The sequence below is a fragment of the Pinus tabuliformis genome, chromosome 7 (genome assembly GCF_031772625.1).
Source record: "Pinus tabuliformis cultivar Carrire ecotype Pingquan chromosome 7, CPIR1, whole genome shotgun sequence".
Taxonomy (NCBI): domain Eukaryota; kingdom Viridiplantae; phylum Streptophyta; class Pinopsida; order Pinales; family Pinaceae; genus Pinus; species Pinus tabuliformis.
In genome coordinates, this window is record NC_142293.1 from 899,291,073 (window position 1) to 899,309,711 (window position 18,639).

Below are 18,639 nucleotides of genomic sequence, written 5' to 3' on the forward strand. Positions count from 1 at the left end.
ACAAAACTATCCTCGCTTCTACTCTCTACAATCTACTTATATAACCTACCCTTGTTTCATTTTTTAAAGAGCTTGACACAAGACAAGGAACTATGCTCAAGACTCCTTGTTTCATTTTTTATCGAGCTTGACACAAGACAAGGAACTATGCTCCAGAAGTTCGCATGCCCCCAGCATAACGATGCAAAGCGAGGTACATGCCCCCCAAGCTTCATTGCATTCAACCAGGTGGATGGAATGAAGGTTTACTTTCAAGATTTAACTTGAAAAGGGAGTTGTTTCATTTTTTAAGGAGGTTGACACAAGAAAAGAACTATCCTCATACCTAATTCATTTGTTAATGAGGTTGACTCAATAACAGGAACTATCCTCGAAACAACTGATTCATTTTTTAACGAGGTTGACACAGGAAAAGAACTGTCCTCATACTCACTGATTCATTTTTTAACGAGGTCGACACAGTAAAAGGAACTTTCCTCAAACCAACTGATTCATTTTTTAACGAGGTCGACACAATAAAAGGAACTTTCCTCGAAACAACTGATTCATTTTTTAATGAGGTTGACACAGGAAAAGAACTGTCCTCATGGAACCCTGTTTCATTTTTTAACGAGGTTGATACAGGAAAGAACTATCCTCACAACCGCCTGTTTCATTTTTTAACGAGGTTGATACAGGAAAAAACTACCCTCGCGACAGCCTGTTTCATTTTTTAACGAGGTTGATACAAGAAAAAACTATCCTCGCGACTCACTGATCATGGCTTCCAACTGGAAGAAAGACATGTCAATGGACACTCCTTGATCATGGCTTCCAAGAGGTCTTCATCAGAAGGAAGAATAGTTCTTTGGAAGGAACACATGTCAAGGGACTCAAAAGGGATAAGAACATCGTGTTCAAGTAATCCCATAGAGTTTTCCATGTCAATTACCAGATCTAAATCAAAGGAAGATGAGCAAACAGTTGGAGGATCACTTACATTGGTAACTGAAAACATGGGACCAGTTGCCACATAATTAACCCGTGGCGAGGTAGATACCACTTGAGAATCAGGAACATTTAGGGCTGTCATATTATTGGTAGTTGAAACAAGGCTAGGGAACGAAAGCTGGTCTACAGTCACAATATTTCCATTGTGAGGGAAAGACATAATGCAAAAGAGTGTCGATACGACAACTTTCATTGCATAAACATAATCTCGCCCAAGGAGTAAATTGAAATCCAAGGGACCTCGAACTACCATAAGATCAATATAAACAGTTTTACCTTCCAAGGTAATAGAAAACTTAGGAAGGATCCCTAAATGTTCACTAATGGTTCTGTTAAAAGCTTTCAGATTCTGCCTAATAGGCGCAAGCTGAGGGGAACCCAAAGCTTTCCAAGCAATTGAGGATAAAATACTAACAGAAGCATCTTCATCTACCTGTGTGCGGTGTATGTCCCTACCATCAGCCTTAACAATGATTTGGAAAGGGATGGAGGAGGGAAGACGAGGTTTTGTCAATCTATTCCAATCAAAGGAAAAGACCTCAGTATTTGGAGGGGGTTCCATAGAAACAGGTGAAATGCCCTCCGGCGTAGAGGAATCTGATATAACAAAAAGAACCTAAGCGGTATGAAGTTCACCCTCTAAAGGGAAAGTGGGATCGACTGAATGTGAAATTGAATTGACCACTTGATCAACTAATGGATCATCAACCTGAGTGACATGAGTTTCACTCTCCAATGGAAGAGTGTGATCGACTGTACTTGAAATTAGATCAATCACTCCGTCAGTTGACAGTAGGTTGGGAGAAAGTTTACAGTAACCAGTTGGAAATTCTTGCTGTGGAACAATAAGGTTTTCCAACGATTTCGAGGCTTCATCCATGTGAGGGCAAATGCGAGTTTGATGGCTCCCTTTGCATAACTTACAAGGAAACCTAACTTTACCCTTTTTCCCAGGAACCTGACTATCACTGGTTGATGGATCAATGGAAAGTTAATGAGATTTTTCTGACCATACTTCCAATACCTTTGGAATACCAGGACAATTGATAAGGAAGTGGTCACCCTTACAAAGCTTGCAAGGGTATTTGGGTTTACGATGCATGTCGGTGTTTTCCTCAACACAACAAACACTTACAGTTGTGGTTGGTTGGTTGACTTCTTTCTTATCTTGCTTCTTCTTCTTCTTCTTCTTCTTCCCTTTCTTCTTCTTCTTAGCCACCTGGTTACTAGCATCAAGGCTTTTACCAAGCAAAGTGGAAGAAATGGAGGAAGAAAAATTAGGCGAAGAAGGTAAAGGGTCAACAGAAGGTTGGTGATGTTGAGATGGTGAACTCTGTTGAGGTGAAGCATTTGATTGAGGCGGAACAATTGGAGTATTTGGGGCCAATGAAGTTGAAAATAACCATATTGGTAAACCTATTGAAAATCCAAGTAATGACAAAGTAGCCATATAAGGAGGACCAACATTTCCAAAGAAAGGAAAAGTACTAGGATCCTCGTTAAGACGGGTTCATTGGTCGGTAAATTCCGGAACAATTGCCATTATATTCAACTTCAGTGAATTTTATTAACAATTTAAAACTAAAATTAACAATTCACAATTCGCACCTATGGTCTCTAAAAGTAAAAATAAACAAATTAACACGCGCTATCAAATCTAGGAATCAAACCACACACAAATAGTAACTTTCCGTACCGAAAACAGTAGTTGGTGATGAAATCCAACATCGCAGAATTCAATACAGAAATGGCGGTTGGAACAGTTACCCCAAGAACCTGCTTAATGAATAGACTAGCATAAGTTTCTCCACTAAACTGTCTCGAGTGAAGAGAACTCCCCACAAAATCCAAGTGAGTCTAGTCGACGTCTACTCCAGGTACAGTGGGATCTTCCCTCCATTGTCACCTTAGGAAAGAATCCTATAGAATATGGTCACTAAGGTTACCAACGGAAACAAATATACCTGGGGGAATAGTCTATGATCCGATACGCACGCAAGGGCAGAGTAACAAGCTCAATCCCCTTGAAGGCTCCTTGACATAATCCAAGGTTTACCAACAAGTGACCCCAGGCTCCTCGACAATGGTCAATCCGAGGTTTACCATTTTTAATACGTGAATATCTTCTATCGTTCCCAATGAGGAAGGATTGATTACCTCACTGGTTTAGATATGATCTCGTGCTTCTCCTTTAAGAGGAGCTTTCCCAGAGCATAGATGTAACAATTGGAATTCCTCCCTACTGCAAGATCAACTACTTGTTTGTTTTACTGTCTTGGAGATTTAACTAAAACCTATTCCAAGGCACTAGCCTAAGCTAGATTGGTGGAAAGAACCCTAAAAATGTAAAAATTACTAGATGAGTTTTAATTAAGCGTTGTGTTATTTAGGCTGTTATTACTCAAAGGGGTAAATGGATACGAAACCAATGGTGTTATGACCCGACTCAAAACTGAATGCAATCGAATATGATAATGTAATACTTTCAATTCGATGAATCCTAACTAAATTAAGGAGAGAGTTTCCATTCACTTCCAACAATGCAAAAAATTGATCACTAAGAGAAAATATAAAAAATTCTCTAATGCACTAATTTCATCAAGAAAAACTAATGCAAATCAATTCCAAAACATTTTTTTATTTTTATTTTTGTATGTTAAAAACAAGCATAAAAATATGTAAATTCAAATCAAAGAAAGCTGATCTAAATCTACGATTGATTTTTCAGAATGTAAACTATGCAATTGTAATCTATGCACAATTCACTTGAAAAGTATGCAAATGTAATATATGCACATTTTTCATTCATATTCTGAAAATGAGAATTCTAATTATGCAAATGTGATCTATGCAAGAGAATTCTCAAACACAAGATGATTCTAATGTAATCTAAGAACTAATCAAGTGCAAGTCAAGAAAATTGGGTGAGAGTTCCAAAGATCAAAAAATAAAAACACTCAAAGGCGATTAACACTCATACACAATTTAGCCCACCCCCCCGGCGAATGAGGGGAAATTTTTTTGCAAAAACAAAAGAAAAAAGATGAAAAATTGTGAAAAGACTGAGACAAACCTCCAAGTAATGACCAAAGGAAATCAAATTAAGAATTTCTCAAAAAAGAGACTCAAAACACCCAATTGATAAAAGCTTAAAAAAGGAATGCCAGTGGAATTAACCTAAGAAAAGCTTCTGATAGGTTATATGTAGGTCTGGGCAGGGGATAATAACATCTAAACAAAAACTAAACTAAACTAAATGAAAATATTTTAAGTTTTTCAAAAATTTGACAGGGTCCGCAGGCCCCTGGTAGAAACAGGTGCGGTACCGCACTGTGCAGAATAGAAATAGTGCAGGTATGCCCGCACTGTGCTACACACAGCAGGTGCGGTCCTCTCCCAAAGTTATGAAAAACAAAAAATAATCCAAGATCTACTAAACCTACCCAATTCCACACACATCAAACCAAAAACAGAAACAAAAACACAGTTTCTCAAGTCAAAGTAAAAACAAGGAAAAAATCAAGTCCCCACTGGAGTTGCCATTTTGTCACATGGAATAAGTCAATCTTGCAGACAAGATAGACCTTCCTAGAATCTAAAGAAGACCTAATGACAAGCAAACCAGCCAAAAACTATCTTTCTCTAAATATGCTTTTATAAACAAAGACAAACAAGTGTTTTTAGGGCCTACCTTAGGTACAACGCAAGTTTGTGGATGCCCTCGCTCCTTCGATTCAAATGAGCTCCTTTTTCGCGGATCTGCAAACACAAACAAGGCAAACAAATTAAATAGCACCTGAAAAGCCAATATCATAAAACATAATCAACATGAAAGTCAAGGAGTTCATGAAACAAATAACATGAGATACTTGTTGAGAAAAATGAGTTTGATTGTATTAATTCAAAATAAGAAGAACTTTACAACCTGTGCCTTGACGTTGTACAAGCTCCTCCCAGGGTCCAACAAGAAGTCTCCTCTACTTTGACAAGTTTCACTCACTTCCCAATGAAGCCAAAAAGGTATGTGATCTCTCCTCTTAAGCTCAACTAGGAAGTATTAATTTCACTAGCAATTACCCACAAAAATGTTCAGCTTCTAACCTCCCCAGCAACCAGCCCAATGCATGAATTTATAGTGCAATGGAGGGAGGTTACTAGGTCCTCCTTCAAAGGGATAAAGCCCTGCTTCAAAGGGATAGCTCCTCTCATCAAGGGATTAGCTCCTTCTCTTTTGGGATGCATGATCCACCTCAGAGCGAAAAATCCACGTCAAAATTCCTTCTAGAATCCTCTAGAATTAACCCAACGTGAGTTTTTTAAGATAAAACTTGCGCCTTTTGACTTTCACAGGGATCTGCACCGACACCTTTAGGGACAGAGCGGGGAGGTCCGAAGTTTTTGTAAACATAAGGTGCGGGACCGTAGGTAACAGTGAGAGAAAGTACGGAACCAGAGTTTTATTGATTTTCAATGTCTTTCTCTCATTTCCAAAGCTTGACTTGAAGAGCTGAGGTCTGAGACTTGCTTAGGAGGACAGTACAAGTGATGATAGACCCATACTGACTACAAATAATCATGGTGACGATATTTTTGTCTAACAATCCTCTATAGGCTTCTTGTCTTTGTCCTATACCTATACTTGTGCTGCTGATGACGGCAACGAGACCCCTTCCACACCATGTGGAGATAATACTCGTCGGGCTGCTGTAAACAATCCTCTCATGCCTCTCTGATAGGTGACATATGTCGGAAAACTAGTAGTCTCTACTTCCCGACCTCCATACTGATGTGAAGGTTCACCCGCATCATGGACAACCTCTTGATCAGCTGCTAAAGCTGTGAAGAACTCATGGGAAATGAAGTCTTCCCATGAGATACCCTGCAAGCCAAGCTGATGTAAAACAATGATCTTGATGAGCGCATAATGGTAAATTTTGTTGTACTGCTGTTCAGGAGTCTTCTTCTGTACAAGAGTAGTCACTGTCTCGATCTTTCCGCACATGAAATATGGAATATTCATCATCTTCACTTTGGTGAAATGCATCAATAATCTGATATGGTATGCATAGAGGCGTGAAAAGTGGCCCTCACAACTGAAGTATCTGATAATGAGTCTCATCAACGACGCATAGGATTCTTTCAAAAACCAGAATGGGAACACCCTGCTGAGCTATCTCACATAGCTGGGCCTAATGTATGGTTCATAATGTATTATTTCTACCTGCTGTCTCTTGTTCCACTCCTCACCTACATTCGGTATTCCTGTTGCTTGAGAAATGGTTTCTGGTGTCAAGGTGAAATTTACACCAGTAAGAGTTACCTGAGAATCATGCAAATGTAAAACAAACAACCGAGCCAACTCCTGATGATGTTGAATCTTAGCAATCATTTCACAATACTGAAAGCATGACTGTTGTTGGAAACATGCCATAGCAATTGGGCAGGCCTGCAATTGAGTCAATGAGGTGGGCTCTTCTCTGACATGTTTGCCACCCTTACATGGCCTCCTCGGTGCATGAAGCTCTGTGGTAGAATCACTGTATTGTTCATATGATGACTCAGTGTCTGTCATGGTATTACAAGTCTATGCCAAGTGAATGTTTGACTTGTTGACAATGAGAATTTGGTGCTTTGTTTCCAATTGCCAAATGTGTGCCAAATAGGAAAGGACTGTGGGAAATATGGACAGGGAAATATGGATAGTAGGTGTAGTGGAGCTTTGTCAAGTGAGATTTAAAATGCAATTACAGTCAAATGTAATAACAGTTACTTGACTATATTTAGGAATCTGGGGTTTGGGGATTTTTTGCAAACGATTGGAAAAGTGATAGTGATGGGAAATTGTAGGGTTTAGGGATAGGGATTAAATGGGAATGAGTGACTTGGGATTACAAGGGAATAGGGGATTGAAAATGATGATATGATTACAGTGATGCGAAAGGGAAACAAGGGTTATGATTATTTTGGCACCAAAGTCAAATTCTAATACTCAAATTCAAACCCTAAGAGTAGTTTTCCTAAGAGGATAGGGCTTAAATTTCAACATTCAAATTCTCCAATTCAAACTTCGAAACCACACCAAACACTTTTCAATAACAGTTGCAAGATCAGTCGGACATACTCGGCACAAATGGGAGCGAAAGATTTGAAATTTATTTGAAGCAACAATGAAACCAGCTTGTTGCCTCTAAGCATCGCGCGCACAACCCAGTGCGCTGCCACTAGTATGTGCGCCACGCACATTGTAATTAACATAGTGATGTGTGGCTCTATGTGTTGTGACCTTCCAATGCGCTGCAACCTTCTTCCTGTGCGTCGTGACTGAATTTCACCCACAGTGGGTTCTTCAAAACCCTGTTTTTATTCCTCCACGATTTGACTCGGCTTAATGATGTCTTTGGCATACCAATGGATTTTTCAAACACCAAAAGTATCTTATATGCCTAATTACTTCTATTTTTAATTTCAAATAATCTACTTTGTAATGTTTGCAGAACTTTGGCACTTTCACTTTTAGTACAAACATTGATTTTGTTTCCACTTGATTTTTTGAGCTGAATGATGAAATTCTTGTCTATTTTTTGTAGGGATAGCTGACATGGAATTTGGAAAAGGCAACCAGGGATGCCTGAAGAATTTGACAACTGAATTTTTTTTGAAATTACATGGCATTTATTACAAAAGACTAAATTGAAATTTTTCGAAAAGTCATGATTGAGCATTATCACGATGAAATTTTTACAATGAAATCTTATTTGAAACTCCCTCATGTGTTTGTTGGCATTATTAGACATTTTGCAGACTGAATTAAGCGACACCCTAGACCTAATGAACCCTAAAACCTTAAAATGACTATTTGGCGAGCAGAAAACCAAGCATGACTGGAACTGATTTGAAAATGATTTTGATGAACTAAATTAGACCAGTAGGTATAAGACATGAGGAACATGAGTGAAAAGCCTCCTCCATCAGATGATTGATGCTCCTAGCGGAATGCAGCTGACAAGACTGAATGAGACACCTAAGATGAAATGCAATAAATGAGATTTTGATCTCTGACAGAGGGATGAAAAGACCGACTCTAACATTGGCTCCAATGGGGATGGTATCTCCTTGGAGGTGCCAAGAACTACAAATCTCTGGGAGAGATAGACAGTGCCTTCATCCATTTGGCTATGGAATCGATAACTTGACAAACTGAGACAAGACTTTTGACTCATTTATTGACTGAAACTTGACTCAAACCGACTCAATTTTGAAACCAAAATGAATTAAAAACATGGCTCGACAGAATCAAACCAAAGTTGAAATCATTCTTCAGAATTATAGCCTTCACTTTGGGCCCCAAACTGAAGAAGAGATCACAGCACACTCTTTCAATGAAATTGAAATAAAATGGTATATACAGTGACAATGTAAACAACATAAAACATATGAGAAATTGTACCACTTGAGAAGCTAACGATTGACCGACCCTCCTAGACAGTCTTCCCCGTTCATCTCCTTCAAAAGAAAAAAATTATGACCCCAATATGCAACAATTTGGAAGGGACCTTTCCAGAGATTTTTGAACTTACCGTGCTTACCCTTTTCCTCCTTGCATCCCATTTCAGCACCACGTCCTCCAATTGGAACTTGTCTGCCATTTCTTTTCTGTCATAGATTTTCTTAATTCTCTCCTGTAGCTTGAATGTGTTTTGGAAAACATCTTCTCTCGTTTGCTACAAATGAATCATTTGATTTAGTCTTCTCTCCATATGATCTTCTTCACTGCTAGCTTCCTGAAGAAGTTTGACTACCGGAGCTGTGAGAGAGGTAGGGAACACTATGTCAACTCCATATACTAACTCAAAGGGGGACATACCAATGGATTTATTCTGACTCACTCGGTCTGCCCAAAGTGCATTAACTAATTTCTTATGCCAACCTTTCTTATTTATTTCCAACAACTTTTTAATGATGTTAACCAAATATTTGTTGGAAGACTTTACCAATTCATTGCCTTGTGGATGATAGGCGGTTGAGTGTCCCAAAGTGATGTGATACTTATTACAAAACTCAACCATCCTTTTTGATTTGAAAGCTGCTGCATTATCAATGATTAACTTTTTCGGGCAACCAAAATGAGACAAAATGTTATTCTCAAGGAATGAAATTATTACCACATCCGTAGCTTGCCTAGTGGGAATTGCTTCGATCCATTTCGTGAAATAATCAGTCATCGTGAGGATCCACCTATGCTGAGCTGAGGAAGGAGGATGGATATCACCAATGAAATCCAAACCCCACTGCTGAAAAGGGTTGCTTACCTCAATAGGCTTAAGTGGCAAAGGCTGCAATTTCTGTCTTCCTTCAAAAATCTGACATTCATGATAGCTTTTAACAGTCTTATACACATCAACAAAAAGTGTCGGCCAATAATATCTGGCTCCCAAAATCTTGTTGGTCGTTGTTTTCCAAAAAAGGTGACCCCGACAATCTTCTTTGTGGAAATCCTCCATGACCTGCTTCGCTTCTTCTTCCACCAAACAATTTCATAAAACACCACTGGGATCTTTACAATAAAGTGCAAAATTCGAAATACAAAACTTAGCAACCTTCAACTTTAATGTCCTACTTTTGTTCTTGGGCATTCTGGGAGGTGATGACAGATTTTGAAGCACATAAACAATGTCTGAATACCAAGGAGAAAGGAGGAAAATTTCGGATATCTGAGTGGGAAGATTTTCTTCATCTTCCTCGGACATGGCAGCAATTAGATTAATGTCCAAGGCATGCAAATTTGACTCAACCATAAGTTTTAACAACCCCTGTCCTTTAATGAGCTTTGTCGGTTTGATTTCTACATCGTATTCCAGCAAGGCAGTGATCCATTTTCCTCTCCTTCCCTTGGGATATGTTTGCACTAGGACATCTTTGACAGCGACATTAGGCACATGAGCAAGGATGCGAGAATGCAATATATAAACCCAAAAATATTTCAATGATTTTACCAATGCCGGGGCATGTTTTTCAATAATATTATACTTCAATGCCACATCCCTTATGGTTCTACTGAAGAATGCAATTGGTTTTTCGAGCTCTCCTCTGCATCAAGATCACTGACATAGTATGATCTGAGGCAAAGGAAAACAAAATAAAATCCTGAGTATAGTCTGGGCTGATCAAATCCGGAGCTGAAAAAAGAGCTAATTTTACCAAATTAAAAGACTTAACTGCTTCCTCAGTCCACCTTACTGCACTATCCTTTTTCATCATGTTTGTGATCTCTCTTAAGTGTTCTGCAAGATTGGGAACAAAGCGACGTAGGAAGTTTATCTTACCATTGAAAGATTGGATTTCTTTCTTACTTCATGGGAGATCAATATTTTGAATGGCCTGCACCCGAGATGGATCGATGCGGATACCCTCCTTTGAGATAATATGCCCGAGAATCTTGCCTTCATCGATGGCAAACAAGCTTTTCTTTGGATTGAGTGAGATGCCATATTTCCTACACCGCTGAAAAACAATCTTCAAATGATAGAGGTTCTCTTCATCTGTATTAGAGAAAACTGTTAAGTCGTCAAGATAAACAACTAGAAAAACATCTCTTTCATTGGCAAATGCTATATCCATCACCTGCTGAAATTTTGCACCAACATTTTTCAATCCAAACGGCATCCTTGCATAATGAAAAGTTCGCCATGGAGTGGTGAATGCCATTTTGTCACGATCATCCTCATGGACCAAAATTTGGTTATAACTTGAATGACCATCAAGTAGTGCAATCCGTGATGCTCCAACTACTCACTGAAGTATGTGATCCATCTTGGGCAATGGATAATTGTCTTTCAAAGAGACTTTGTTCAGATTTCTAAAATCAATGCATAACCGAATCTCACCTGTTTTCTTGCGGACGGGAACCAAGTTCGAAATCGAATCTGAAAATCTGATAGAGACTATGATACCAGCTTTATACAACCTGTTCACCTCCTTTTCGATTGAGGGCAATAGCTTTGGATTGATTCTTCTTAGCTTTTGGCGAAAAGGCTTTTGATTTGGCTTGATCGGGATCACATGCTGAATTATGCTTGTGTCATATGCCTTCAAATCTGAATAATCCCAAGCGAATACATCAGTAAAAGAGGATAACGAACTGATATACTTTTCCTTTACCTATGGGGGCAGCACCTTCGATAATTTTACCATCTTGGGATGTTCAGCTGATCCAATGTTCACATCTTCAACTCCCTTTTCGGTTGGCAGCAAGGTCGGTTTTTTAGGCACATCGTCCTGATTGAAAAGCTCCTCTAAAGGTATTACACCTTTAGGAATGATGTTGTCTTTGAGCTACAAAACTTCCATCTAACTGACTTCCATATTCTCATCACCATCATCATATGCCATGTCAATAGAAATGTCCTTGAATTTACCTTTATTTTGCAGAAATTCATCAATCTCATCATCATCTTGGAACACTTGCAAATACCTTTGATTGTCGGGCACAGCTGGGCGATGCTTCACATGAATCTCAAACTTATTATTTGGTTTCATAGGAATCTTCAAATTGCTTGCTGCTATTGCAAGTGAATCTGCAATGACATTCTGAGCATCGGGCACACAAGTTATAGTGTAATCAGAAAATACTTTCAAGATATCCAACTCCGCATTGCGGTAGGCCCGCATTTGAGGATGCTTTGCTTGATACTCGCCTTTCACCTACTTGATAACTAACTCCAAGTTGCCATACACTGAAATCCTCTTAACATTTAATTTTCTAAGAACTCTCAAACCAGCAATCAAAGCTTCATATTCAACCTCATTGTTTGAACAGTCAAAAGCTAATTTGTAAGAGCAGACCCTTACATTACTTGGAACTTTGTTTGGGGCGAAAACCAGGCTGCGTATCCAAATACAATTCCAGCACCTTCCCTTCCTACGGCGCCATCAAATTCCATACTCCATAGGCCTGTTTCATCCTCTTCCAAATGCTGAAACTCTTGTTCTTTACCTTGTTGTCCATCAATATGTTGCTGTTGTCGGACTGCTGATTTTTCAGCAGTGCCATCAAGTCTTTGCCGCTCTTGTCTCAAGACTTCTATAAAATTTTCAGTAATCAGAGGAATGTCTTCTACTTCCACTAGTTGGATATTTACATCGTTAAAACTATCTGAATACAAAACAAATGACTCTATATCAGTATGTACATAGTTGATCAGATGATTTACCAGTTTCTCCTTGCTAGTAATCATGTACTTCATTTTCTGCTCCCGGTATAGTTTCCTCATCTGGCCGAACACGAGAATCGTAGCATAGGAGAAATCAAGTTGCATTGTCCCTCTAATATTTTCTCCCCAAGATCTGGAAAGAAGCATGCCAAATCTAGGAGGTATATCCGCCACCACCACATCAATCAAAACATTTTTAGCCGGAACCTGATCTAAACTGACCACCAAATCTTTCATAAGCCCGATGCACCTTACTCTACTAGAATCAAAAGAGTAAAGGTCATGGTATTTTCTAGTGATGTCCAATCCCAATTTCTCCATGATGGCTTTTGGCATAAGATTATGAGAGGCTCTGGAATCAAACATAGCATTATGTAAAACAAAGTCATGCACCCTGAGACTGATACAGAAAGGAGTAACATCACTATCTTGGGATTGAACTTCCAATGTTGGCCCAAAGATCAACTCGGGACTGTCATCCTCCACATTTACCATGTCTGATGATGGATCTAAGCTCAAAATTTTAGACGTGCATGACTTTTATAATTGTTGTTCTTCATCAACTCGGTCAAAGGAATGGATATTTTCAACTTAGCAATTTCATTTTCTAAGTTAAAAACTGAAACTTTGTCTACCTCTTTTGCTAGAACATCTTTCTTTTCCACTTTCTCCTTTGACACATTTGGCTGATTTGGTCTTTCACTTGCTGATGTCGTTTTTCTGCTACTAGGATCAGCTATCTCTTTTCCCTTTTTCTGCACATTGGGAGGATCACTCTTTAACGCTGCTGCCTCCTTCCTTTTCTGAATTGGATTTACCGGCACATCTTTGTTTCGAAGTGAATATTGTTGTTGCTGAGCTGAAAAAGCATTCATATATCCTCTTTGGTAATCATCAGAGTCTTCCTCAAGCACCGTCTCATTTGCCAAAATAAAATTTTCATCCCCTCGTTCAGCTGGATTCTTGGAGTACTCCTCATCGTCAGTGATGTAAATTGGCATGTCATCGGGCGTAAAGAAATTATTTTCTTCTCCAATCACATTCTCCTCCTCTTCTGATTCTGGACCAAGTACAACATTCTGTTGTAGAGGTGTCTGCACTTGCTGCTGCGCTGTTTGATCTTGGGCTTGCTGCTCTCTTTGTTTGATCCTGTATTGGGGCTGCTGCTGGCCAAGGAAGTTAGGATTTCTGATCTGTGGTTTAGTCTTGTCAAGTTTCAATCTATCAAGCATCTGTTCCACCTTTCAAAGCACTTGATCTGATGAGGAAGACTCTTCCTTTATCGTGACTTTCTTTTCAGCTCTTGCTCTAGCTCTCTTGGCTAGCAGATTTGCTTCAACGCTGACCGCAATCTTCTGCATGTCTTCTAAAGTAGCTGGATGTCCTTCTCTTAATTGGTAAGCCATATCGGTGTCAAAACTATCCAGAAACTTAATCAAGGCTAGACCCATGGGTGGCTTTATGTGACCAGGGATTGCATTGTAAACTGAATTGAATCTAATATAGTAATCTTGAACAGACTCACCAGCATTTCGTTTGATGTGCTCGTACTTGGAAAGAATCTGAAGGGGATTTTTCATCACTTCCCAGCGATTTAAGAATTGTCTCTGTAGATCGGCCAATGTAGTGACGCTTGCGGCCGGCAAGGCCCTGAACCATTTCCTTACTTCACCACCAAATGTTTGTATGAAAAGTCTCATGGTTACATTTTCTGCATCAATCTCATGAAGATCGAAGAAATCTGTCATTCTGTCCACATGTTGCTGAGCTGTGACACCATGGGGAGTGCCATCAAACAAAGGAATTTTTCTTTGATAGTTGTCCGGCATATCATCCAGATTTTTAGGCAGTGCAAGAGGTGAAAAACGAGCAACCATTGCTCTTGGTGGATTTGCAATCAGTCTTGGTGATGCTGGGGGAGTAGGTGGAGCTGATGTATGGGGAATATGAGGAGGTGTATGCGTAGGTGAAGCAATCTTGGCCATTTTAGGAGTAGGAGTAGATGGAGTCGATACTACTGCATATTTTTTATCAGAAGCAGTAGGCTGCACAGGAATGGTAGGAATGAAAGTTGGTTCGGTGGGAACTCTTGAACTAGACACAATTGCAGATGACCCAAGGGTTGTAGAAGCAGTCTCTAGGAAATCAACAATATTAGAAGCCACAATTGTAGTTTGGAGCTAATTCAAAATATAATCATCAATGGATTTATTAGCCCTTTCAGTTTGAAGATTTCTAACAAACGCAGGATTTAATGCAGTTGAAGCAACGACACTTTCAGATTTGGTTTCGAACAAAGACAACTCAAACTGCTCATCAAATTCAAGATCCTCAATATACTCAAAACCAACTGGACACGATTGAGCTTTGAACACGGGAATGATAGAACTTCCTTGGCGAACAATTCTTGGAATAAGATTGGGATTTTCGTAGACAGGAGGAGGATCAGGATCCGTATTTTCTCTGGTATGTCTTCTGGAAGCCAGTGTGCTATTATTTCAAGAAGTCAAAAAGACATTAACAACTTTTTCAGCCTATCAAATCCTAAACTTATCATCCAAAATCTTAGAATTCTCAGATGTACTGGGGTGATTTGCAAGTTAGATACTCCATTTATAAGACTATACCAGAGATTGACTGAAATAGTGTTTATCTACTTGCGCTAATGCAAAGAAAAAGCATTTCGAAGGCTACCTCACTAATCTTCAGGCTCCGTCTGTAGTTTATAAAATGAAGAATACCAACAAACAAATAATTTAGTTCCCCAGTATGGTCGCCACTATGTTAGTGCCCAGATTTACCTCAGGCTAAAAAGGTAGGATCCAGGGCCAACATCAAACGACGCTCAGCCTAGTAGCTAGCCCTATCAGGTCAGGGGAGGGCTCTCTCTGGGTCAATCTAAACAAATAATGATCTTTGGGGGCTTGAGATGACTGAAATATCTTCTGATTTTAGGCTAGATATGAAGTGCAAGGATTTGATTTGATTTTTTGGGGATTTTGTTAGAATCAAGGGAAAGGCAAATTTGGGTCCGGGGATGAAGGCCAGTTTTGCAGAGTTCTGATTGGGGCAAGAAAGGCAATCATTTTGATGCTTTGGTTTGTAAAGATGGAGAGTTCAGAATGGTGAGAAGCTGAAGAGGGCAAGAGGGTATCAAGAATCCTCTTCAAACTGAAGAAAACATTGAAAATTAACAAAACTAAAAGGCAGAGCACAGCAAGCTAATGAATTCTACCTTTGTCACTCATTTGTTTAATTACAGAAGCAAAAGAGAAAGGAAGTGGTACACACAAATATTAGTGAACTTACAAATTACATAGAGAAGAACATCATCAAAACACAGAGCCACAGGAATCCCAAAAAGTGCTGCAAACCCTGGTCTTTCCTTTGCCAAAAATGCAGAAATCAAATGTACAATGGAGTGCCAAGCAATCCCGAGTGTCTAACCCTGAAAATGATTGAGAAATTACATGATATAGACAAGCCTAACTCCTTCCCATGCCTCTAGATTTCAAGCTCATAATTCTAGCAGTTGTTTCAACCATATCTAAATAAGGAACTGAAAAATAGTCAATGAAACAACCTGCCTCTATATAAAAGGAAACTAATTCATTCACTATCTTTTCACCTTTTAGTGAATGAATCTACATGGATGAGTATAAATGTGCCAAAATTACATCAAAGTCATGAATTTACATTAAGATAAGTCAAGAGTTACATGAAAAAGTGAAACTAGTCAAAACTGGGCGAAATTCTGAGCTGCTGAGTGAAAAATAGGCCAAATTTCCCTATACGCCGCACCTGAAACCTGTATGCATAGCACAACTTTGAGGCTACTTTTGAGGGCCTTCCCGAAGTCCAAATTGATCTCATGATAGCTCGTTGGAAAGCCCTGCTGTCTACTTTCCAACCCCAATGGAATCTCTGGAGTTGGTGTCCATTTTCCCCTCCAAACATCCAATCTCCCAACACTGCTTCCTGTGGCTGCAAAAGGTGGCAGAGAGGTCATTTTTTGTGTGTGTTTTGACCCAAAACTTGATGAAATCCTTAGGTAATTCATGAGCATGCATAACCTTTTATAAAAAATCTAGAAATACAAAGTTTTCTTCCAGAGGATCTCCCAATTATAAGCGCGCGCCAAGTGGTGCTACGCGTTGGGCAGGAAAATCTGTTTTGAAGCCAAAAAATTCAAAATTGACAAAATTTTCTCCAAATTTGCTGAAATTTGGACTGAAGGTCCATCATCAAGTATCATGCTCAGCAAAATAAGCTTCAGCCAATATTTGGAGCCTATCATGCCTTTTGCGTCGTTTTAGTGCCCTCCTTAGTCTTGCCTTCAGGATTTTGATCATTGCTTTGCAAACATGAGTTTGTGCCCAATAATGATTTTTCATGTGCCTGAGCATGTCCTTGTCTTTGTTTGCCTTCGCCAATAGCTTCTCAAGATGAATATTGACCCTCTCAAGCCAAATCTCTCGATCAGCCTCTATCTCCTGCTGAATGGGTGTCATCTCATTTAGGCTTCTTTGGGCAACCTGTCGGTCTTCACGAATGTTTTGCAACTCCATGACTGTATGCTGATCCTCTAATTGTTTATTTCGCTGCTCCAAATAGTTTATGACCCATTGAGCTCTCTGCAACTTGTTGGTCAATGCATCTATCTCGGCCTTCTGCTCCTGAATGACTTCCCTCAACTTTGAGCTAGGAGAGCTCACATCATCATCGATGAGTATGAAATCAGTGTCTTGGCCTCCTGAAGGGCCCACATCCTGCATAGGCTTCTTGCCTTTATCATGTACCTGTACCTGTGCTTCTGATGATGGCAACGAGACCCCTTCCACCCCAGGTGGAGATAGTACTCGTCGGGCTGCTGCAAACAATCCTCTCATGTCTCTTTGATAGGTGACATATGTCGGCACACTAGTAGTCTCTGCCTCCCCACCTCCATACTGATGTGAAGGTTCACCCGCATAATGGAAAACCTCCTGATGAGCTACTGAAGTTGTGAAGAAATCACGGGAAATGAAGTCTTCCCATGAGATACCCTACAAACCAAGCTGATGTACAACAATGATCTTGGTGAGCGCATAATGGTAAATGCTATTGTGTTGCTGTTCATGAGTCTTCTTCTGTACAAGAGTAGTCATCCTCTCGATGTTTCGGCACATGAAATATGGAATGTTCATCATCTTCACTCTCGTGAAATGCATCAATAATCTGATATGGTATGCATAGAGGCGTGAGAAGCGGCCCTCACAACTGAAGTATCTGATAATGAGTCTCATCAACGGCACATAGGATTCTTTCAAAAGCCAGAATGGGAACACCCTGCTGAGCTGTCTCACATAGCTAGGCCTAATGTATGGTTCATAATGTACACTTTCTACCTGTTGTCTTTTGTTCCCTTCCTCACCTACATTTAGTATTCCTGTTGCTTGAGAAATGGTCTCTGGTGTCAAGGTGAAATTTACACCAGCAAGAGTTACCTGACCATCATGCAAATGTAAAACAAACAACCGAGCCAACTCCTGATGATGCTGAATCTGAGCAATCATTTCACAATACTGAAAGCATGATTGTTGTTGGAAACATGCCATAGCAAGTGGGCAGGCCTGCAATTGAGTCAATGAGGTGGGCTATTCTCTGAGATGTTTTCCACCCTTACGTGGCCTCCTCGGTGCATGAAGCTCTGTGGTAGAATCACTGTCTTGTTCATATGATGACTCAGTGTCTGTCATGGTGTTACAAGTCTATGCCAAGTGAATGTTTGACTTGTTGAAAATGAGAATTTGGTGCTTTATTTCCAATTGCCAAATGTGTGACAAATAGGAAAGTATTGTGGGAAATATGGACAGGGAAATATGGATAGTAGGTGTAGTGGAGCTTTGTCAAGTGAGAATTAAAATGTAATTACAGTCAAATGTAATAACAGTCACTTGACTGTATTTAGGAATCTGGGGTTTGGGGATTTTTTGCAAAAGATTGGAAAAGTGACAGTGATGGGAAATTGTAGGGTTTAGGGATAGGGATAAATGGGAATGAGTGACTTGGGATTATAAGGGAATAGGGGATTGAAAATGATGATATGATTACAGTGATGGGAAAGGGAAACAGGGGGTATGATTATTTTGGCAACAAAGTCAAATTCTAATACTCAAATTCAAACCCTAAGAGCAGTTTTCATAAGAGAACAGGGTTTAAATTTCAACATTCAAATTCTCCAATTCAAACTTTGAAACCACACCAAACACTTTTCAATAACAGTTGCAAGATCAGTCAGACTTGGGGCAAATGGGAGCGAAAGATTTGAAATTTCTTTGAAGCAACGACGAAACCAACTTGTTGGCTTTGTGCATCACTCGCACAACCCAGTGCGCCGCAACCAATATGTGCGTCGTGCACATTGTAATTAACACAGTGATGTGTGGCTCTATGCACC